General features: G+C 42.2%; 1 protein-coding gene across 1 annotated transcript in view; it reads right to left on the bottom strand.

Moving 5' to 3' along the window:
- LEXM (lymphocyte expansion molecule) overlaps positions 1 to 23,482 on the bottom strand; it is a 351,176-nt gene that overhangs the window by 145,881 nt on the left and 181,813 nt on the right. The gene's annotated exons all lie outside the window — the stretch shown is intronic.

The following is a 23,482-nucleotide window of genomic DNA, read 5'->3' as shown; positions in this document are numbered from 1 at the left end:
AGGACCTCTGAAGTTGTATGTTTTGGTGAGAGGCAAACAGATCTATTGAGGGAACTCCACACTGCAAGGTTAAGTCCAGGAAAATCTCCCTCTTCAGCATCCATTTGCTGGGGTCTAGGAGATTCCTGCTTAAAGAATCTGCCATTGATTTGCCATTGTATTGTTCTGTCTTGGAACATAAAATGCTATACAACTTAGTTTTAGTTCTTGTGCTAACAGATAAATACTCTTTGCAAGATTGCAAAACGGGTAGGAAAGGTAGTCTCCTTGTTTGTTTATGTACCACATCACTGTGGTGTTATCCGCCCAAATCTGGGGGTAAACTCTATTGATAAAAGGTTTTCTAACTCCAAGTAAGACTTTTTATGTAGCTTTGCAAGGGGGATTAAGAGAATGCAGGATGCCATGTAATCCAGAATCCTTACAAATTCTCTTGCTGAAATTTATTGCTTTGGTAGCAAGCTGGTCAGGTAGTTTGTCAGGTAAGGTATCTTGTTCTGGGGAAGGAAGGTTTTTTGTTGCACAGAATCTAAGAGTGCCCCTGGAAAGAGAATACTTGTATGAGGAAGAGTTTGGACTTGTGGATGTTTAAGGTGAAACCTACGTTTTTGAAGCAATCTGTGGTGATCTGCAAGGCATTTAGAGTCTCTTTTGTGGATTTTCCCAGAGAGACGGTCACCCATTGAAGGGTAAATATGAACACATAACATTCAGTTATGGGCTATAAGAAGAGCAAAGCATTTGGTGAAGACTTTCAGAGAAGTGCATAGACCAAATGGTAAAGCACAAAATATGTAGTGCAAGCCTGCTGCCACAAAATGCAGGTATTTCCTGTGACTGTCTGCAATAGGGACATGGAGGTAAGCATCCTTTGAGTCTGCAGTAGCCATGTAGGCATCCTGGAAGATCATGGGAAGTAATGTAATTTTTGTAAAGTTAGCATTTTGAATTTTGGTAGATAAAGGAACTTTTTCAGCCTTGACTAGTCCAAGATAGGTCTCCAGGTGCTTTCTTTTCTTGGGACTAGAAAAATACTTGAATAGAAGCCCTTTTCTCTCCTGTCCTGGAGGAACAGGCTGAATGAATCCTTGTTGTAGTAGCTCCAGAAGGACTGGTGGTAAGAGACTGTCCTGCTCTTTTGGGGATTATGGCATGCCTGGGAAGGGGGAGATTTCTTTGAACTGGATAAAGTAACCCATTTCTTTGATGTGAAGCACCCACTGGTCTTTGGTTATTAGCCTCCACTGATATAGGAAGGAGGACAGTCTTTCTGCCAGAGGGTTGGTGAGGGTGGATAAGGACTGAGGGGTCAGAAGCTGAGGATAGTCATAGTTGGTCTCTCGGATGGGTGGGCGTTTTAGAGCTCCCTCGCCTCTGTGTTTGCCACCTCCTAGATTGTCTAGTTCTCTTAGCACAGTGAGGCCTACCCTTCTCCTGTCCTGTCTAGGGGAAAGGCCACAGTTTGGATGGGCAGTTTCTATTGTACCTTAGTGTAGGTGACAGGTAAAATTCCTTCACTGTTTTTATCGGCTTTCATTTTTTGTCCAGCTTTTGAAAAAACTTTTCAGCTAGGGATCTGAAAAGGAGTTCTTTGTTTAGTGAAAAATCCAGTAGTTCAGCCTTGACCTAGCTGATGGAAGTTGAGTCCTGAGCCATGCATGCCTGCAAATGACAGATCCTGTGGCAACTACTCTGCATGATGCATCCAATGCACCATACCCACATTTTAAGGAGCGTGTGGAGACCTACAAGGCTGCTTTTGATATCTCCTGAATTTCCTTAGACAAGTTTATGTCAGCAACAGTCTCTGTCTTAGTAATAATTTGATCATATAGGGAATCCAGGTACTTTAACATATGAACCTGGCAATTAAGTGTCCTCATATAAAGGACAGCAGAAGTATAAGTTTTTTTTTTTTTTTTTTTGCCAAATGTGTCAGACAGTCTACTTTCTCTATCATCATTGCTATCCTCTTAGTATCCCTTTAGTAGATTCTGTAGAGACCACTCTGGGGTCAGCTTTAGTTGATTCTTGTAAAGGTCCTTGTGCCATTCAGGCATTTTGTAAAAGTTGACAGGTTTCCTGGGTGCAGGTGGGAGAGAATCTGGTTGGAAAGGTAGTCTTCAAAGATGTCATCAAGCACCACCAGCACTAGAGAGATATCTAGTGGTCTAGGTGATGGTAAACTCAGGAGTTCCCTATAATGGGTCTGAGTTTGTTTGAATTGTTTGGTTTCCTAACTGAAGGTCTCCTTAATTTTATGAAAGATATTTCTGAAAGAGAAGTCCTCTGAGAGAGAGGCAGAAGAGAGGGTATCATCAAAGTCTCAGTCAGGATAAGGTAGGGGTGGTAGGTGCTCAGAGTAGGATGGGTTCTCCTAATCTTCAGAGCCTGAGGAATATGATTCTTCTTCACAAGCTACAGTCCTATGCCTTTTGGAGGGGTAGGCTTAAGGGATAGTGGTCTGAGTGTAGTTGGTTTCCCTGGATTTCATGAAGGCCATGAATTCCTGGACTATTTTCATAAGGTCTTGGGCTTCGACCTGAGCTGGACTGACAGAGGGCTGGGGTATTCCATTGTTCACAATACCATTAACCGAGGCAAAAATTGGAATAGCATTTTTGTACAATATTTTGACCATAAATTAGAAAACTAAACATTATTCTTTGCACAATCCTACCTTAGTTAAACTAGTTTCACTTCAAGTATCAATAACTGTAATGGGATATACCTGTTACTTTAAATACGGGGCAGTTTATGTCAGATAGAGTAACTACAATTTTGCTTGACAAATATATGATGGTGCTGGAGGGCTGAGTATGGCAGCATTACATAAGTTTTATTATATCACAGGAGAACAAGCTTATCCCTGGTTACCGACAGACTGGCCGGGATGTTGTTATATAGGCAATGTAATACCAGCTGCTCAACATACAGAGACTTTAACTGGTGGAAAGATTCATGATGCTTACAGACAGAAGGGACAAAAGATATTAAAATCCAGTTGAGATGCTTCTTGGGTTTACAATTATGCCATAGAAAAGGCTGCATTTAAAGGACTAGCACATGTGGCCCTGGATGATGATGTTATTTCAGGAGCAGAAATTGTATCTGCTTACAGGGTAGTAAAGTCAATTTGGGAGTTGAGACAGCTGTCTAAACTACTAAAAATATTAAGCAATACTACTTTTGAATCAATAAATCATATTATAACTGAAATGACTGCCATGTGCAGTATAGTGCTGTAGAACTGAATGACCCTCCATTTCAACCTAGCTTCTAAGGGTGGTGCCTGTGCACTCATCAAAATGAAGTGCTGCTTGTTTATTCCTGACAACTCAAATACCATTCATAATCACCTGCAGATAATACAAAAAGTTGCTGAGCTGTCTTGGCTTTTTTTTATCACAAAAAAGAAGTCATGTATTTATCATAATGTTTCACCTGTATTGTTAATTTTTCATTTCTCCTTACAATGGGTTTGGATCTGACCCATCAGATCTGACTCAGCTGTTACTAATCCCGTGGCAGCCAAAAAACTCTTGGACACCTCCCCTTACCCACAGTGTGCCTCTCCCTGTTACCTCAGATCTTGTTTGCTAAGCCTATCTCTGGATGGAGACAATGAAGAAGAGGTGTACATGAAAAACCTCATACAGAGACCATTTCTAGAATATGGAGAAAGATAACATAAGCAATAAATGTATGCTTCCCGCTCCACCAGAAGCAAAAGGTTGGGGGCTTAAAGGAAGGGGATGTGAGGAGAAATGAAAAATCAACAATACAGATGGAATGTTATGGTAAGTACATAACTTCTTTACCTGATATTGTCAATTTTTCATTTCATCCTCATACAGGGCACAGAGTCCCCAGCTATCTTTATCTCAGGCAGACTCATGGAAGAATATTTCTCAGAACCATCAAACCAAAGAAGGTTCTTCCCCTGGGGACCAAATCCAATTTGTAATGAGCGATAAGTGGCCAATGTACAAATTTCATCCATGGATGCATTAGCCTGAAAAACTGCCAAAGTGGCCATGGCCCTGGTTGAGTGGGCTAGAACCAGTTTGGGAAGATCTATACCTTATTTGGTGTAGATGACAAAAATGCAATCAGAGAGCCATTTTGCTAGAGCAACTTTGGATACTGGTAGGCCCTTTCTAGGGCTGGCAAAGGAAATAAACAGTTGATCTCCCTTTCTAAAATCTTTTGTTCTGTGCAAATACAAACATAGTTTCCTATGAATAGCCAGTAAATGCAGTATGTATTCACCGGGCAGAGAGAACAGGCAAGTTAATGGTTTGATTGATGCTAGTCTCCAAAACAACTTTAGGTATAAAGGAGGGGTTGGTACACAAGGAAAAGTACAGTTTTGTACCTACCATAAATGTAGATGTTCGAGGATTCCATTGCTGCAGTCCTGACTATTGGGTATAGTCCGCGTCCAGTCGGCCCGAATACCAGAGTATAAGGCTGACGTCGGTCAGGGCGCATTAGACTGACGTCAGTACGTCAGGGTACTAATGCGCATGACCGGCGTCATATCCTCAGTCTTTTCTTGCCCCAGATGTCAGAAGACCCTAAAAGACAAGTCCCAAAAACCTGCACCAAAACATGTACAATATATACAACAATATATACAAAAATATAAGCATGTAAACTCACCTACACAACCACCCCTAAATACAGAGGGGAAGGAGGGAGGGTAAATTGGACTGCAGCAATGGAATCCTCGAACATCTACATTTATGGTAGGTACAAAACTGTACTATGTTCTTCGTCTTCCATTGCTGCAGTCCTGACTATTGGGTAGAATCCCAAAGCAGAGGTAAGGGAGGCTGGCAAATTATAAAGTAGTAGGAGCTGACAACATGCCTTGTAAAACAGCTGTGGCAAAACCAGCCCTAGACTTAGAGTAGATAGGAAGGTGATAATGCCTAGAGAAAGTATGCACTGAACTCCAAGTAGCTGCTTCCAGAATATCCTTAGTTGCCACCCCCCTTAGAAATGCTGTTGAAGTGGCAGTAGCCCTAGTGGAATGAGGCCTAATCCCAGCTGGAATCTCCTTGCCATGATGGGAATAACAAAATGCAATGCAAAAGCCAATCCACCTAGAAATAGTTTGTTTTGACACAGGCTTGCCCTGAGAACTCAAAGCAAAAGAAACAAACAACTGCTGAGACTGCCTAAAATCCTTAGTCCTGCTTAAATAATAACGCAATTGCCTGTGTACATCTAAAGTGTGCAAAATCTTTTCCCCTTTATTTTGAGGATCTGCAAAAAACGTAGGCAAATGAATAGTTTGGTTTAAAGCCACACTAGAAACCACCTTAGGCATAAAAGAAGGATTAGTACGTAATGATACCCTATCCTTATGGAAAATCAAAAAGGGCTCTACTGCCATAAGGGCCTGCAACTCAGACACCCTTCTTGCAGAAGTAATAGCCAACAGAAAAGCAGTCTTCCATGACAAATATTTCAATTCAGCAGTAGCTGCAGGCTCAAAAGGTTGTAGAGTAAGTTTTTCCAACACAAAATTGAGATCCCAAGCAGGAGTAGGAGCTCACGTGGGGTCTTATATTCTTTGCCCTCTAAGAAACTGCTTGAACAAAGGATGCGAAAACAAAGGTGGGTCACAATCATAGTGAGCTGAAATTGCTGCAGCATGAATCTTTATGGAAGAGAAGGACAAACCTTTGTCCAATAATTCAGTAAGATATTGAAGAGCCACACTCAAATTAGGCTCAGAAATCTCCAAATTCTTTGCTGTACTCCAAAATAAAAATCTCTTCCATTTTTCTGCATACACTTTCCTTGTACTAGGTCTTCTAGCTTCCATAATCACATTTAAAACTTGTTGAGGAAGTTGAGACCTGCTGTGCTTCAACACAGAATATGCCAAGCTGTTAGATGAAGAGAGTGTAGCTTGACATTGAGCAGATGACCGTCCTTCTGAGATAACAGATGAGGAATCAGAGGTAAAGGCCATGGAGGCTTCTTTACCAGACTCCGTAGTAGAGGGTACCAGTGTTGTCGAGGCCAATCTGGAGCTATCAAAATCATCCTTGGCCTGTCTTGTCTGACCTTTAACAGTACCTTTGGAAGAAGAGGTAGAGGTGGAAAGGCATACACATGAAGGTTTTTCCAACTGAAAGACAGAGCATCCACTTTCCAAGCCGTGTGATGAAACCCCTTTGTGCAATACTTTGGCAGCTGGTGGTTTAGTGGAGAAGCGAACAGATCTATGTCTGGAGTTCCCCATGACACTGTCAGTTTCTGAAATACATGAAGATCCAGTTTCCACTGTGGGGATCCATGATTTGTCTGCTTAACACATCCGCTAAGGAGTTCTGTGCTCCTGGCAGAAACCTTGCCTGAAGAGTTAGTTGCAGGCTTAGCGCAGTCTCCCATAAAATCATTGCTTGCCTGCATAGAGGATAAGAATGTGTTCCCCCTTGCTTGTTGATGTACCACATGACAGTTGTGTTGTCTGTTAGAATCAACACCTGCCCTGGAAGAAGTAACTCCTTGAAAGCCATCAATGCAAACTGGACTGCTAACATCTCTTTCATGTTGATATGTAGATGCTGTAGTCTGGCAGGCCACTTGTCTTGTATCCACTTTCCATTTAGATGAGCTCCCAAGCAATGTCCGAGGCATCTGTCGTTAAGATCTGACTGCCTCTGGCCGGGTCACAGAGAGTCCCTTGTTTAGGTGACATTCCTGAGCCCACCACAAGAATTCCTTTTGAAGGCAAGGTATTATTTGAATGACAGTGTCCAAATCCTGGCAGTGCTGTGTCCATACATTTTTGAGATACCATTGTAACTTCCTCATATGCAGTTTGGCATTGGGAAGCACCAGAATACAAGATGCCATGAACCCTAATGCTTGAAGGACTGTCCTTGCAGTCAGCACGGACTGATGAGATAGTTGATGGAAGTAAAGTGACAGACTCTTTTGTTTGTCCGGGGTTAAAAAGGCCATCTGGGCTGCTGTATTCAGTCTCACACCCAGAAAGCACATGTCTTGAGAGGGTACTAGACTGGACTTTATTTCGTTCACAGAATACCCTAGGCATCTTAGCACTGCGATAACATATTCCAGGTGCTGTAGAAGAACTTCCCTTTCTTGAGCCAGAATCAGGCAGTCGTCCAAGTAAGGATAGATTTGAATTCCTTGAAGCCTGAAGTAAGCTATCACTGGAGCCAGAACCTTTGTGAACACTCTGGGCGCAGTAGATAAGCCAAAGGGCAATGCAGAGAACTGATAATGAGAATTTCCAGTTCGAAACTGCAGATATTTCCTGCAACTTAGCCTTATAGGCACATGAAGGTAAGCTTCTTTGAGATCTAAAGTTACCATCCAGTGATCTTTGCCCAGCAGAGGTAAAAGCTGTTGTAACGTCAACATCTTGAACTTGGGAATGTCCAGATAAGTGTTGAGGATAGATAAATCCAAAATTGGTCTCCACGTGTTTCCCTTCTTTGGTACAAGGAACAGGCGAGAATAAAATCCTAGGCCCTTTCTGATACAGGGACTGGCTGAATGGCCCCTATGTGAAGTAACTGTAAAACTTGCTTGTGAGCCTCTTTTCGTTGTTGAGGAGGAACGTCTGGCATGCCTTTGAAAGGGGCATTGTATGGAAATAAAATCTGTAACCTTGGTGAATGATATCCAACACCCATTTGTCTTGAGTAATTAAATCCCAATTTTCTTTGAAAAGAGACAGTCTTCCTCCCAAAGGAGCTGCCAAACGTGAATCTGCTGGCAGCTGAAAAACAGGTCATTGGGTCTGTTTACGAAAGGACTGACCCCTGCCCTCACCAGAAGTCTGAGCAGGTGAACTCCTGTTCTAGGCCTAAAGAACCTTGAGCCCTGCCCCTACCACGTCTAGACCTACCCCTAGACTGACAATCATAAGCAGGATATGTCCACCCCTTAGCAGGCCAATTTCTACTAAACTTGGTGGCTGCACCTGCAAAAATCTTTAACAGTTTGCATAGACTTAGCTTTGTCCTCCATTTTCTTTAAAACTGCTTCCACAGGCGAACCAAACAACACATCAGACTGTAAAGGAGCATCCAAAATCCTTGTCTTAACATGCTCAGCTAAATTCTGATCCTTCAACCAGGCATGCCTGCGAAGAACAGAACTGGTAGCAGCCACCCTCGAGGAGGCCTGTACAGCATCAAAACCACATTGCAAAGAATGCTTACCCACTTGTTCAGACACATGAACCAAATCCAGCAACTCTTTACACTCAATACCTTCCGCCAAAGCATCCACCTTAGATTTCAATTGTGAAAGGAGATAATTCTGATATTTTAGCATGTGAAACTGACAATTCAAAGCTCTCATGGCTAGAGTGGAAGAAGTATACACTTTCTTTCCCCACCTATCCAAAGCCCGTGCCTCTTTATCAGTGGGAACAGGATTTTTAACCACAGAAGCCTTTACACCCTTAGGCCCTTGAGAAATAGTTTCTGGGTCCGCCCTAGGACTCTTAAACAAATATTTATGAGCTTGGGCACCCTATAATACCTATCAGGCTTAACAGGAGCAGGAGGCAAAGAGTCAGGGTTCAGGGAAGCCTCTGCAAAACATCTTCCACCACAGTCAACACAGGAGGAATAGCTAAGGCCTATGCTGGGGTAAAACAAGAACTCCTAAGCCTTTTCCTGGAGGCAGAGTAATCCTGGCCTTCCCATTTAAAGTGCTCCCTCATGGAATGCAAAGTCTCTGAAAATGAGAAATCCTCAGGTGGAGAAGCTGTAGGAGTGGAATCATCCACATCAGAATCAGAATAAGTAGGATACTCCTGCATATCTTCCACAGAAGATTCTGAAGCCTCTGAACACTGTTCAAAACTATCAAACTCGGTTCCACCCTAGGCCTCTTATCAGGCGGGGCATAGAACCCCTAATCATAGTAATCAAATCTTCTGCCATTTTAAGCATATGTTTCTTAGGTACAGAACCCGAAATGCTAGGAGAAGCCCCCACTGAAGCTGAAGTAGGCCTACCTCTCAAAGAAGTTTTGGCAACAGAAGGAGAGGCCCTAACTACCTTGGGAAGAGAGGGAAGAACAGTCACCTGAGAAGCCCCTCAGCCTGGCCTACCTCCTGAGAAGGCACATCCTGTAAGAGTATAGTTTCTGCCTGGGACTCCATGGAAACTCCTGGCAAAACCTCGGGCTCCACTGAGCCTTCTAAAGAACCGACGTCCGGGACCGCCGGTTCCTCAACCCTAGGCTTCACAGTTTTATCCTTGCGCTTCTTGGAAGCGGGCCGGAGCATCCGGCGGCATTTTATAATTGCAACGCTTCCCAAACACTAACCTGGCACAGTCTAACCTCCTCTTAATAGTGCGTTTGTTAAACCTAGCACAAGAGCGGCAACCAACAACGCCGTGCTCAGGCCCTAAACAAGGTATACACAAGGTATGATAATCCCTATGAGGTATCTGTTTCCCACAAGAAATACAGTTATTCACTTTTCTGACATCCGTAAAATACTGAGGCAAGAAAAACAAAATGTTCTAACGGGTACTTAGCCAACTCTGTTTCGGTCTGAAACTCCGGTTTCGGAAATATTTCAGTACGCCAACCTGCACTCGCAAAACTGCTTCTGCATCGGACCATGCGGCAAAAAAGACTGAGGATATGACGTCGGTCATGCGCATTAGTACCCTGACGTACTGACGTCAGTCTAATGCGCCCTGACCGACGTCAGCCTTATACTCTGGTATTCGGGCCGACTGGACGCGGACTATACCCAATAGTCAGGACTGCAGCAATGGAAGACGAAGAACATCTCTCTGTTTATGTAAATCAGGCAAGAAAGTTGGGAAGATAAGGCCTAAATTTCTGATATTCTTCTTGCTGATGTAATGGCCACTAGGAAGATGGTCTTCCAAGACAAAAACTTTATATCACATGCCTCTGCAGGTTCAAACAGAGGTTGAATGATAAGATGTAGCACCAAGTTTAGATCCCATGGAGGAGAAGGATCTTTGTGAGGTGGCCTTAGTAGCTGGGTTGCTTTCAAGAAAGCTTTGCAAAGCTTGTTAGAAATCAATGAAAATTTATCTTTTCCAATGTGAAAATCAGAGATAGCTGTTAATTGCACTTTAATTGTAGAGGCAGCTGCCCCACTGTCAAAAAAGTGAGCCAAAAAGTCTAGGACACAGTGGTGCCATGAAGGGATCTACATCATGTTTTTGAGCCCAGATTACAAACGTCTTCCATTTGCTCCTATAAAATTTTTGAGTGGATAGCTTATGGGAAGATAGCAAAATATAATGGACTGGGGAGGACAGCATAGGCTGTCTGGCTATAAAAGATAGCAAAATATAATTGACTGGGAAGGAGAGCATAGGCTGGCTGGCTATAAATGAAATTGGAGGAACCAAGCCATCAGCTTGAGGTTGGAAAGTTTGGGATGAGTCATTCCTGTCGGGTGTGACAGGAGGTCTGGAGTGAGTTCCAGAATCCAGGAGTTTCTTCTGTAAATGAGGCCAAAGGAAGGCAAACCATATTTGCCAAGGCCAAAAAGGGGCAATGATGAATACTGTTCTCTTCAACCTGTTTGCTTTCTGGAGAAATTTGGTAATCAAGGGGGTAGGGGGAAAAGCATACAGGAGACCGGGAGGCAAATCACGTATGAGATGATCCCTCAGAAATTCCCCTGCTGGGAGTATTAGGGAAAAGTAGCTGCTGTATTTGTTGTTCAGATGGGATGGGAAGAGGTCATAGCAAGGCTGGCCTCATCTGTGGAAAATTACTTCCGCTACTTTCAAGTCGATGGACCACTTGTGAGGCATGACAATGGATCTGCTCAACTTGGCCACTATCACATTGGACTTTCCCAGAATGTGCATTGCTACAAGAAAGAAGTTGAATGAGATTGCCCAATGCCACAATCAGACTGCTTCTCGACACAGACAGTAAGATCTGGTTTCTTCTTGTTTATTTATGTACCAGACCACAGACACATTGTCAGACTGAATAGCCAATATTCCCAGAGGCAGAGCTGTCTGAAAGGCCTGTAGTGCTAGAAGCACTGCCCTCATCTCCAGGATGTTTATGTACAAATTGGCCTCATTAGCACACCAGGTACCTTGGACTGTCTTCCCCGATAATGCCCCCCCATCTGGGAAGCATCCATGGTCACAGTGGCCTGTGATTGTGGGGGAACAAAAGATTGGCTTTGTGTTACTTAATTGGAATGAATTCACCATGACAGGGCTCTTTTGCAGGTGTCTGTAATGAGAATTTGGTAAGACATCAGTTGGTGGGTAATGACTACTGTGCAGCTAGAAGCCACTGTAGTATTCACATGTGGAATCTCACTGGCAGAACCAGGACTATAGCTGCAGCCATTTAACCTGGTGCCTGTAAGACATGATGGGCAGCTGTCTTCTTGTTCTGGAGTAGTTTGTGTTTGGCACCTGATTGTCAGTACTCTGGAGAGTGGAAGTCATGCAACCATCTGAGTTGTTTCGAGAATTGCTCCCATAAACTCCAGTATTTGAGTAGGGTCTAAATGTGACTTACTGTAATTTATGGTTATACCTAGCTCTGTACAGATGTGGATAACAGAGTCTCCTGCTCAGATAAGTAGATGCCTGGTCAGGGTAGAAATCAGCCAATCGTCCAAATAGGGAAACATGCAAAATCCTTATCGTCTCAGGTGAGCCACTACCACTGCCATGCTTTTGGTGAACACTCTGGGGGCAGTAGTGTGACCAAAGGGCAGACCTCAGAACTAGTAATGACTGGCTCCCAGCCAGAAATGTATATGCCTTCTGGATCACCTGTCCATTTTTATATGGTAATATGCATCCTGAAGGTGTATGGAGCACATCCATTCATACTGTTCCAAAAACGGAAGTATGGACTGTACCATGACCATTCAAAATGTGTGGTATCGAACTGACTTGTTTAATCTGCTGAAATCCAGAATTGGTCTCCAGTACCCTGTTTCTTTGCAACTAAAAAGAACCTTGAGTAAGTTCTGAATCCTCTTTGGTCTAGGGGGGACCTCTTGGATGACTGTTTTGTCCAGTAGTTTTTGAATTTTAATGACTGCTTGATCCCTTTGACTGGGTGGAACATCCATGAATTTTCTGTTCAGGGGGGCTGTTCTGAAAAAGGGATTAGATAACCTCTGGATATTATCCTCTGCACCCATATATTGGTGGTTATTTTTATACAGGCTCTCCAATGCAGGGATTGTTGACCCTTTCATTGCCTCCAGAGGCAGGCAATCAAGCCTCCTTTTAGGAGCACTGGAAGGGTTTCCCAAAGAAAGGCTCTCTGGACACTTGGTTCTGCGGCCCTCCTCTGCCATGAGGGTGGCATCTTCTGGAATTGTTCCCCCCTCTGCCCCTGGGGGAACTCTCTCCACTTGTGTCCTGGTAAGACCCTTGTGATTTCTTGAACCATAGTTTACCTTACCATAGTTGACCTTAAGACCAAAAAGGGACATGCCGTCAAATGCAGCATTGACAAATGAAGACTTAAAAGTCTCCACAAAGTCACACGGGTGCATCCAGGCATGCCTCCTTATAGATATGCCAGATGAGCCTCATAGAAGAGTTAGCTACAGAATGTAATGTGGTGAACTGGGAAAGGTAATTCAGCGATCATAAGGCAAAGGTCGCTGAAGAAAAGCCTCCCTTCCTGCATCTATCCATCATCCTGGAATCCTTATTAGGAGGATGAACAGTGAACTCTCCTCTGATAGTTTCTTTTTAGTAGCTGCTGCCATGACCATGGCATCTACTGCAACCCCTTTTGTCCAAAATGTTTTGTCAGCTGGAGCCTTGATTATTTTGTTTTATCTCCAGGGGTTGGCTCGATGGAATCTGGGCTTTCCCATGCCCACCGAGAGATGAATTCTATGAGCTCATCAGTGGGTGGAGTAAGCCAGGAGGTAGATGGTTGGATCCGAAGGCTACAAGGTACACTGACTTCTCAGGCAAAAGATTACTGGACTGCCAGCCACCTCTCTGTTTTAAAATCATCAAAAGAAACATCCCCATCCCTCTCCCTCATCGAGGTTGGTGTTTTCTTAGGCTGACTCCTCAGTGAAGTACAAATGCTTCCTCTTGCAAGTCCTCTTCCAAGAAACCTCATCAGCAGGATACTCTGGGGCAGTATCAGAACAGGCATAGGTACCTTAATGTGCTTCCTGGGGCCTAAGGTCCCACAGTCCCTGAAGAACGTCCTGGTCAGAAGGTGTACATAGGGGAAATAGATGGGGCTGAGGATCTGAGGGGGGAGGTGACTTCCTAGTTTCAGAGGCAGCTATAGCCCACTCCAGAGCCCCAAAGGCTGACTTCTTATGAATGGAGATGGACTCCGGCTCCAACAAGGCATGCCTGTGGGATGAAGACCTCCCCAGCTCCAAAAACAGTTCGCTGACCTCACCTGGGCAGAAGCCCTGAGGTGCATAGACTGCTCCAATGGTCAGGGAGTTGAACATACCCATGGTGCACCAGATTCGCTATGGCTCCGAGAGCTCTCCAGCTCCAAAAAGGCCAAACAGCTCCAAGCAAAGTTCTGACCTGAAGAAACAGAAATTCTTGGAGCCAAGCTGTAAGTCATCAGGCATGTTAGATCTGATAACTTAAGGCTTGTCCTGAAGTTGGAGGAGGAACCAGAGGGGGAGTGGAAGGACCTTGGACAATATGGGTTGAAGCAGAAGGGACTTAGTAAAGCCCTGCACCCACAAAATCTTCTGGACCATGCCTTCCATGTCTTCTTTCATAAGGCTTCTGATAGAATGGGAAAAGGATGCTGAAGGAGACTTTGGCCTGCTAAGAAAAGGAGATGGTACCCTCAAAGGTCCAGGATCTATAGATGGAGAGTACCGATTCCTTGGCAGGGAGACAATGGGCTTAAAAGGACTGGAGGTCAGATCTGACCACAATGGCTCCGACCTATCATTACCCGAGAGACTTGGAGCTGTAGAAGTCGGATCTGAGAAAGAAGTGCTCAGCGCTGAAGGCTCTGAACGAGGTATTGTATCAGCAGATTTGAAAGTTTTTGGTCTTCACTCCAAGGAATATGTTGGAGCTAAATAAGATCTCTTCTTCCCTCTATCTGAATGTTTGGAGGAAGAAGCAGGGCTTGAGTGAGCTGATTTAGATTTCACCACAGATTTAGGGACACTACCAGAAATGGCCTCACCAAAAGATGAAGGCAATATGCCCCTCAAAATAAGCTTATTTATCCTTTCAACTAAGGCCTGGTGGTTAAAAGAGTGGCAAACAGCACAGTCTTCCTGCACATGGTAGGGGTGAAGTAGTAGACACAAGGTCTGCCAGTCACTGTACGGAATTTTGTGACCACACTTTGTACATTTTTTAAAGCATGTGGGTGTATCCTGTTTCTCAGCCACTGGTAAAAAAAAGAAGTTATGTCTTACCATAACATTCCATCTGTGTTGTTCATCTTCTTTCATTCATCACTGATGGGTTCAGTACCGAGCCCTCGGAACCAAGTTGGCATATTACCAAGCTTGCATCAGCCAAAAAAACCTCTCGAACTAAGCTTCTACCCAGAATACCCTTCTCCCTGTTACCTCAGATCGAGTTTGCTGAAGATAGAGAAGTAAAGCCAAGGCCACTTCTGCCAAATGCCCTAGTGCACCATCTGGACCCAAAGCATTCCCCAGGAGCCTTTGGTGGGGGAAGGGGGGACGTGATGAATGAAAGAAGATAAACAACACAAATGGAACATTATGGCAAGACATAAGTTCTTTATCTGATGTTGTTAATCTTCTTTCCATTCATCACTGATGGGGCAGAATCCCAAGCTACCTAGAGATCCATGGGCAGCCCTTATGGAAGAACATTCCTGAGTACCACTGAGCCAAAGACAGCTCTCCCTCTGTAGACCAAGTCCAATTTGTAATGACTGATAAAGGTATGAGGTTTAGCCCAAGTGGCTGCTGCACAAATGTCTTCCAGGAAACCCTGGAATGGAAAACTACAGATGTTGCCACAGATCTAGTGGAGTGAGCTTTAACATTTGACATAGGTTCTTTTATGAGGGAACAGATAAAATGTATGCAGTCCCTTAGCCATTTTGATAATGTAACCATGGAAACAGAATTTCACATTCTAGGCCCAGAAAAGGAGATGAAAAGCTGCTCAGACTTACGGATAGGTTTGGTCCTGTCTAGGTAAAATCTCAGTTGCTTATGTACATCCAAGGAATGTAGGCAGTACTCTCCTTTATTGGAAACATTCAGAAAGAACACTGGTAGGTCAATGGTCTGGTTCATCAGAGAAAAGGCATTATAAAGGGACAGATGGTGAGAACATCTAGGGTAGTCAGTGACAATGAGACCTTTCAAAAAGAAATTTATAAACTAATAGGAATGTTTTTAGATAGGGGGTACCCCTTGAAATTGTTACTTAACATAAAAAAAGAGAAACATGTTATTTCCCTATTTTATGGAAGAAGGTTTTGGTTATTGACAATGAGGATAAAAAAGAAAAAGAAAATGCAAGTGCAATGTTTGTATTAAAATACAATGATAGGTCTCATGAACTGGGTTTATGTTTAAGGAATGTGTGGAAGTTTTGTTTAAGTGATCGTACTAAAGAAGTTTTAGGTTTAGAACCCTCGATAGTGTATAGTAGAGGTATTAACCTTAAAGGTATTCTTGAAAGGGAGGTCAAACCTTGCAAAAAGTCACTTATGAAAAAATGTGGTTCATGTAGATGGTGTAGATTTATTAATGAAGGTCCATATTTGTGTGTTAAGGACTTTAAATACACCATTTCATGTCCAGGGCAATGTAATTGCAATACTAATTGTTTAGTTTATGTTGCTTCTTGTACAGCATGTGAAGCGTTTTATGTGGGGAAGACCATCCGTAGGTTACGGGATAGGATATCTGAATACTTGAGATGTATTAAAAGAAAAGATAAACACAACGCACTTTATTTACATACTATCAAATGCATGAATTTTAAAAAATTCTTGTTTTTTGTTATTGATCGTGTTGTCACTACTGAAAGTGGGTGTGATGTTAACAATAAAATTGGTGCCTTGAAAACTGAGTGGCAACTCAGGCTTAATGCCTTGAATTTTCCTGGTTTGAATGATGGGGTCTCTTTGATGTCCATCTTGAAGTTAAAAGCAAGCCAGATTTGAGTATATTTAATATAAAACATGAGAAGAACATCATCATGTTTTTTTTTTTTTTCATTCTTAATATATGGTAGAATTTTATTAACAAAAAATGTATTTTTTAGGGTTTGTTTATTTGTGTAGGTTTAGATTAATTTTAAGGCACATTGAGTGATTTTTTTCTGCCTGTTTTTATACCTGGGTACTTTGAATTGTTTATTTATATTTTTTGTAGGGGAGAAATGTAACAAATTTTTAAAGTGATATGGTGTGTTTAACTTGCAACTAGTTTTGCAGTGTGAGTTTCAGATTGGTTGGTTTGAATGATTAATTAATCAATTAACTACATAATTTATTATTTAAGTGAATTGTTTGTAAAATACAAATGACTCTGAAGAAGCCAGTGTGTTTATCTGGAGAAAGCGCTTAGTCATTTATGTTTTAGCATGTTACAAAATCAAAATGAGTCTGTTTTAGCAATTCAGACAGAGTTCAAAACCACACAGAATTATAGATATACATATAACATAAACTTGCTATTGAAAGGCGCTAACAGGTTACGAAGGAAAGGAGGAATATCAACTATAGTATTGGAGGAATATCACAAGGGTAAGGGATAAGGGGAGAGGGCTGTACCAACAATGGTACTTGAAAGTTTACCAACGGGTAGAAAAAGGAACAAGATCTAACTGTAATTTAACACAAGAAAGACTAATGCACAATGTTGTTGCTGTTGTTGTTGTTGTGTCTTTCGGCTTTTCCCGGTTAGGGGTCGCCACAGCGGAACTCCGGTCCGCTAATGATTGGCAGTTGAATTTTACGTGCCGAGTTGCCAGCCCTGACGCACAACTTCAACGAAGGTACGCCCATTCATGCATGTCTCCACGCAGAAGACGCTCTAGCTGAGAATCGAACTGGACAGCGTCTTAATGTGAGGCAACAACACTACCGCAGCACCACCACCGCAATAAAGGAAGAAATCTCAATGAGTTTTTCACATAAAATATCAAAAAAATTTCATTTAGCTGAGAGCTTGGCTGAAATGCAGCTTTACGGCTAAGGGGCAAACAAGATCTGAGGTAACAGGGAGAAGGGCATTCTGGGTAGAAGCTTAGCTCGAGAGTTTTTTGGCTGGCACAAGCTTGGTAATAGGCCGACTCTGTTCCAAGGGCTCGGAACCGAACCCATCAGTGATGAATGAAAGAAGATTAACAACATCAGATTAAAAGTCATCAGAGAATGGGCACACACAACACACACACACACACACACACACACACACACACACACACACACACACACACACACACACACAGGGTAGCGAACCTCCACAGACAGAAATCAGCAGTAAAGGAAATTATAAAAGGGGGAAGAGAAAGAAAGTAACGTAGGAAGGATAAGGCTACTAACGATAGTAGTGAAGTTACTGCCGAGGGTATAAGGGAGGGAAGGGAAAGTAACCTAATAAAAAATGGTTACTGAGGGAAAGAAATATTTAGATTAAAGGGCGGGGAGGAAAAACTAATTGCACTGCCAAAGATGGAAGAAAAGGCAAATGATTTTTCTAAGAAAATCTGAAAATATAACCTGACTGTCCAAGGCAGAAGGTTTAGACACGTCTTCGTGAAGCAGAAATCGAGATCTGAGGTAACAGGGAGAGGTGTATTGTTGGTAAGGGGAGGTGTCAAAGAGGTTTTTGGTTACCACGAGCTTAGTAAAGGCTGAGTCGGATCTGATGGATCAGATCTGAGCCCATATGTGAGGATGAAATGAAAAACTGACAATATCAGATACTATATTTGCTATGTGTCTGTATAAGCACTGGGCACATCGAGGTCAGAAAGAACCAGTATGTAATAAATGTCTAATTACATGTGAAGACTTGTTACTATTGTCCAACCATTAGGAAATATATGACTTGAATGATGCTTCATTGCATCATATGGGGTACTGTGAAGAGAGAAGTGTAAACATTGGAAAAATGTTCAGTGTGTATAATATTTTGCCTTTCTTTAGAACCATTTTGTTTCAAGATGGGTGCTGACAGGTTGGCCCTGTCTTTAGTTTCCTTTTCCTGTAAGATGGTTACTGCCCACATGAATATTGCCAGCCCAGACAGTTATAATGTGCAAGGTTCAGAACTTGGTCTAATATGGAAAGGTACAGATAAGGGGTCAGCAGATTCTTACCAAGCAAAATAATACAAAGCTGTTCAGTTTTAATTGGTCAGTGGCTACAGTTTAATGGACACAAAATATTCTGTCTAGAAGTAATAATAATATAAAACAATGTAGTGCCTTGTGTTTGAGAAGACAAGACCTTGACTGCTTAGTGTCCAACATATGTGTGTTGCTTGCAATAAAACTGTGCTGCATAAATTTTATTTATTTATTTATTTTACATTTGTTGACCGGGAAAGTCCGACTGGACACATGTCCATTTTCAGCAGAGGCCCGGGGAGAAAAGCTCCAATAGTACATATTAGGTTACAAAAAGTTCCAATAGTACATAGGTTACAACAATGTTTGACAGCTAACATACGATTGTAGTTATGCACTAAATACCTAGGGAAGAAAAAAAAGTTACATTAGTATGTACAATAACAATTATAAAGAGAAAAACAAAGCATCATATAGTTAGTATACACAGGTAAGAAAAAGTTACATTAGGATGTACAGTGAACAATTATTATAAGAAACAAACCTACAAGTCGTTAGTTTCAGGGGGAGAGTAGATGGCTTGAGGCCTAGGAGGATAGTAATTTCACTGAGGAGGGTGAGGGGGAGCTATGGGTTAGTCTGGATTAGAACATTGGCAAAGCCAGTGGGATTTGAAGTGGTGGGAAAGGCCATTCCTGAAAGTATTTAGGGAGGTTGATTCGGTGAGACTAGGTGGAAGAGAGTTCCATATTTTACCCACTGTGTTTGAAAACAGAGAGTCACCTCCTGAGTTACAGGATTTGATTGTCTGTGTGAGTAATCTGTGAGATGATCTTAGTCTATTTAGGTTGGTATAAGGGGTAATTATTCCAGACAGGCCAGGAGTGTTTTCAGGTTGAGAGAGTATTTTGTAAGCAATAATAAGTTGCTTCTGTAGAAATAGGTTTGGTAGTTCTATCCAACCTAGGTTCTGAAGATTAGTACAGTGATGGGTTTTGTAGGGCAGGCCTGTGGCAAATCTTGCAATATGATTATAACAACAAGAGAATTTAGATAGATCCGATTTGTTGGGATTTGTAAGTATGGGGGAGGCATACAAGAGGGTAGAAAGGGGATGGGTGCGAGCAATGGCAACTTTAGCCGTGGGAGTCAGAAAAGATTTTATTCTATAAAGGGACCCCAGTTTCTTATTAACAGTTTTGATAGTTTGGTTGATGTGCACATCAAATCTGAGTTTGTTGTCAAAGGTAACCCCTAATAGCTTGGTATGAGGGTCGGGGGTGATGGTGGTTCCATTGTTGGATTGTACACAAAAGGGAAAAGTTGGTGTTTTATGGGTAGGATGGAAGAGTAGCATTTTCGTTTTTTTTGGATTAAGGATCAGTTGGTGTTCTGATAACCAATTCTCAACTGCAGTGAAACAGTCTTGAGTTTTGGATAATAGAATAGTTGGGGATCTATCTGAGCAAATTAAAGTCGAGTCATCAGCATACTGAATACATGTAGACTCTGGGATGACTTTGTTAAGATCATTAATAAAGATGGAAAATAGAAGAGGGCCAAGTATGGAACCTTGGGGACTCCTATGGTGTTGGGTATGAGGTCGGAGAGCTTGCTTTGCCAGAGCACAGCTTGTTGCCTATCAGAAAGATAGGCATGAAACCAGTCTAGGGTTTTGTTATCTAGATAGAGAGTTTTTAGGGTTGCATGCAAGAGTTTGTGGTTGACCATATCAAAAGCTTTGATAGGTCCAAGAAGAGGGCAGAAGAAATTTTTTGTCATTCGGTTAAGATTGATAGTGTTTGTGAAAGAGAGGAGAGCGGTAGTAGTGCTATGTTTGGGCCTGAAGCCATGCTGGGAGTTGGTTAGCAGGTTTTCCTGAGTTAGGTAGTGGATGAGTTGTTTGTGAATACTTTTTCCATGATTTTTGCCAGTGGTGACAAAATGGCTATTGGTCTGTAGTTTGAGAGGTCAGTGGATGAGCCACCTTTATGGAGGGGATGACATGGGAGATTTTCCATATGGAGGGTATTGTGGATTCAGTTATGGTCCGATTAATTAAGATTGAGATGGGATAGGCTATAACATCCGCAGCTTTTTGTAGAAAGTCTGCTGGAAGTAGGTCTGCCGCGAGAGTGGTTGGCTTTAGTTTCCTTAGTAAGGATCGGATGTATGCAGTAGGGACAGGTTGTAGGTTGAATAACGGCGTGGTCTTCTGGGTGGGACTTGTGGTTAGAGAGCAGGGGGCTACTTGTTGGTTGGCTAAGGATTTGATCACATCGATGAAGAAGGTATTAAAGGATGTGGCCACTTCATCTGGGTTTTCATAGTTAGGTTTGCTGGTGTGGGGGTGGAGGACCTGCCTGGATGGAGAAGTTTGTTTATTCCTGTCCAAAACTTTTGGGGGTTGTTTTGATGTTTATGTTGCAGTTGGAAATAGTAGTTCTTTTTGTCCATTAAGATAGATTTTTTTGTGTCATTTCTTAGTTTTTGGAAGTTGGTACGGTCTAGGGGTGTCTTGGTAGTACGCCATTTATTCCATGCTTTGTTTCTAGATTTGATTTTGGCTGTGGAGTCTTTTGATAGCCATGGTGCTATGAGAGCTTTTGTTTTGATTAACAGTTTGGGGGCATATGTGTCAAGTATGTTTAGAAATGTGGAGTTAAATTTTATTACAGCTTCTTCTAGTGGGAGGTGTTTTAGGATTGACCAGTTACAGGACTGCAGCTCATTTCGGAATCTAGTGATGTCAAAATGTTTGGTGCTTCTAACAGTCCTGAGTACAGGGAGGTGGCAGCTACCACTTTTGCTTTTTACCATATAAGTAATGAGGTGATCACTGAGCTCATTAGTAATGGTCCCAGATTTGTAAGTTTCGGGTTTATGGTTAGTGAGTATCCAGTCTAGGATACTTTCTTTTTGTTTGTTGCTGCCAATTCTAGTAGAGGTGGTAATATTTTGTGAGAAGCCATGGAGATTGATATTGGTTGGGTCTGTCTCTGACACATTGATTCCAGTCAATGTTGACATCTCCCAGAATTATGGTTTCTTGTGGGAAGTTATTTGTCAGCCAACTTAGAGTGTTCTCAAGAGTGTCAGAGTTGTTCCCAGGGGGAATATAGATTACTATTAGGTTAATACTTTTCTTTATTTAGTTGTAGTTTTAGGGTTGTTAATTCTACGTTGGGTATTTGCGGTGGCTGAGTGGGGTGTAGGGTAACATTGAGTGTGCTTTTGAAGAGCACAGCAGTACCACCACCTCTTTTTGAGGCGATCGGTCCTGTATATGTTGTAGCCAGGTGGCAGGATTTCATTATCTTTGGTCTCTGGTTTGAGCCAGGTTTCTGTGAGACACATAATGTCAGGGAGGTAAGTTGCTAAAAGAGCATGTAGATTATGAATTTTATTATTTAGGCTTCTAATATTAAGGTGGCAAATAAGAAGGAGTCAGGAGGTCTTGGAAACAAGGATGTTTTATTTGCACTGTCATTTGATGGAGGGCCTGGGTTTGGGTGTATGTCTCCATCTATATTTATGTTTTTTCTAAGATACATTATTAGCTTCATCAGTTTATGTAGTAGTTTATCTATGTTTTTGGACTTGGGGTAGATTATGTTTGGTTTATAGGAGTAGTGGAAGTGAGTAAGCGGTGTTTTGTTGATTAGGTAGTGAGTAGGGTGATTAGTGTTGATCAGAAATGTGGGAGTACTAGTTTGGTACTTTGGATAATGAAAACCTGGGTGTGTCTGGGACTCGTATATAGTTAGCAGGTATAGTGTGATAAGAATTGGTAGGGTGAGAGTTACAGTTTTCTGGGCTGGTATAGTGATATGGGGTGTTAAGGACTTCATACTGTTGCTTGATTGGTTATAAGATAGTTAGTGTAGGTGGCTTGGTATTGGTTGGGGGAGAGGCAGGGTGGGGAGTGAGGCAGTGTGATTTGTGAGCCTGGTGGACTTGGAGGGGCAGTGAAAGAGGTGGGCCAAGAGTTTTGAGTGGCTAGAGATAAAGGAGGGGTGTGGTTAGTTAAGTATAAATTTAGGGGTACTGGGGCGGTGGGATACGGGGCAGGGTGGGGCATGGAGCGAGCCCGAAGCGAGGGCGGCAGCGAGCGGGTTAATCCCACTCCACACAGAGCAAGTCCAGGTAATACACTAGTAGATGTTTTTTCCTTGCTACAGGGCTCTACAAGTGAAGCATAATAGTAGCTGCACTTTTGCTTATAGTTTGGGACTAGCTCCACTGTTTTTACTCAGAATTCACACTAATTTTCCAAGTAAGTGAGGAGAAGATACTGTTGTTTGCGTCTTACTGCTGTGTGTGAAACCCAGTTCGCAAGCTAGTTTAGGGGATACTTTACAATGTAAAATACATTAGTAGCTTTCATTTTAGTAGGATATTGACCTTGTAGATGAAAGTGTTTGGTAGATAGTATAGTTCTGGGCTGTTGGTAGATAGTTTAGTTCTGAGGTGTTCTACACTTTAGGTATCGCTTTCTTCCTTAGCGATATTGAGAGGGAGGTCGGGGAGATTACAGGACAGTACCTGAACAAATAAAAGAAAAACATTCAGCTTGCTTTTAGAGTTATTAATTGCAAAGCTATAAAGTAGAGTTAGGGTACAGGTTTCAATGCAGTTTGTATGTAACAGAGCCTAGAGCAGGGGATTGAACTCCCTTTTGAACTTAATTGCAATCCAACAAGTATATAAAGATCTGTTAGTAAGCTGAGCCAACAGGTTAATGGAACAAACACAGTCGTTTTGCGAGTTGACTCACTCTATCATTCAGGATAAATGCAACACATTTTAGACTTCATTATTGCCCTGAAAAGACCAGTCGCTAATAATTGAGCAGTTTGGTTACAAAGGACACTTCGCTATTTTTGCTTAGTTATTCCTAATACTGAAACACATCAATGTCCTTAAACACAGCAGTCGCTGATAGTGTCCTCTTTCAATTTAACATAGTAATTCAAATATAACTGTTTAAAGTAGTCAAAAACAAACAATTCACAGAGCGCCTTTTACCTAGCAGGTGACGCTACTAGTGGGTACACGCTACCTCTGAGTGAGTAATTGCGTGAAAAGGTAGCGAGACGCTGAATACAGTTTGTGAGCTAAATTATTCTACAGTGTGGTCGTAGCTGTAAGAGCTACACTTAGATCACATTTAT

The sequence above is a fragment of the Protopterus annectens genome, chromosome 10.part0 (assembly GCF_019279795.1).
Source record: "Protopterus annectens isolate FY-2018-M chromosome 10.part0, PAN1.0, whole genome shotgun sequence".
Classification (NCBI taxonomy): domain Eukaryota; kingdom Metazoa; phylum Chordata; order Ceratodontiformes; family Protopteridae; genus Protopterus; species Protopterus annectens.
Note: the sequence above shows the minus strand (reverse complement) of the source record. Positions and strands in the feature narration are given on the sequence as shown.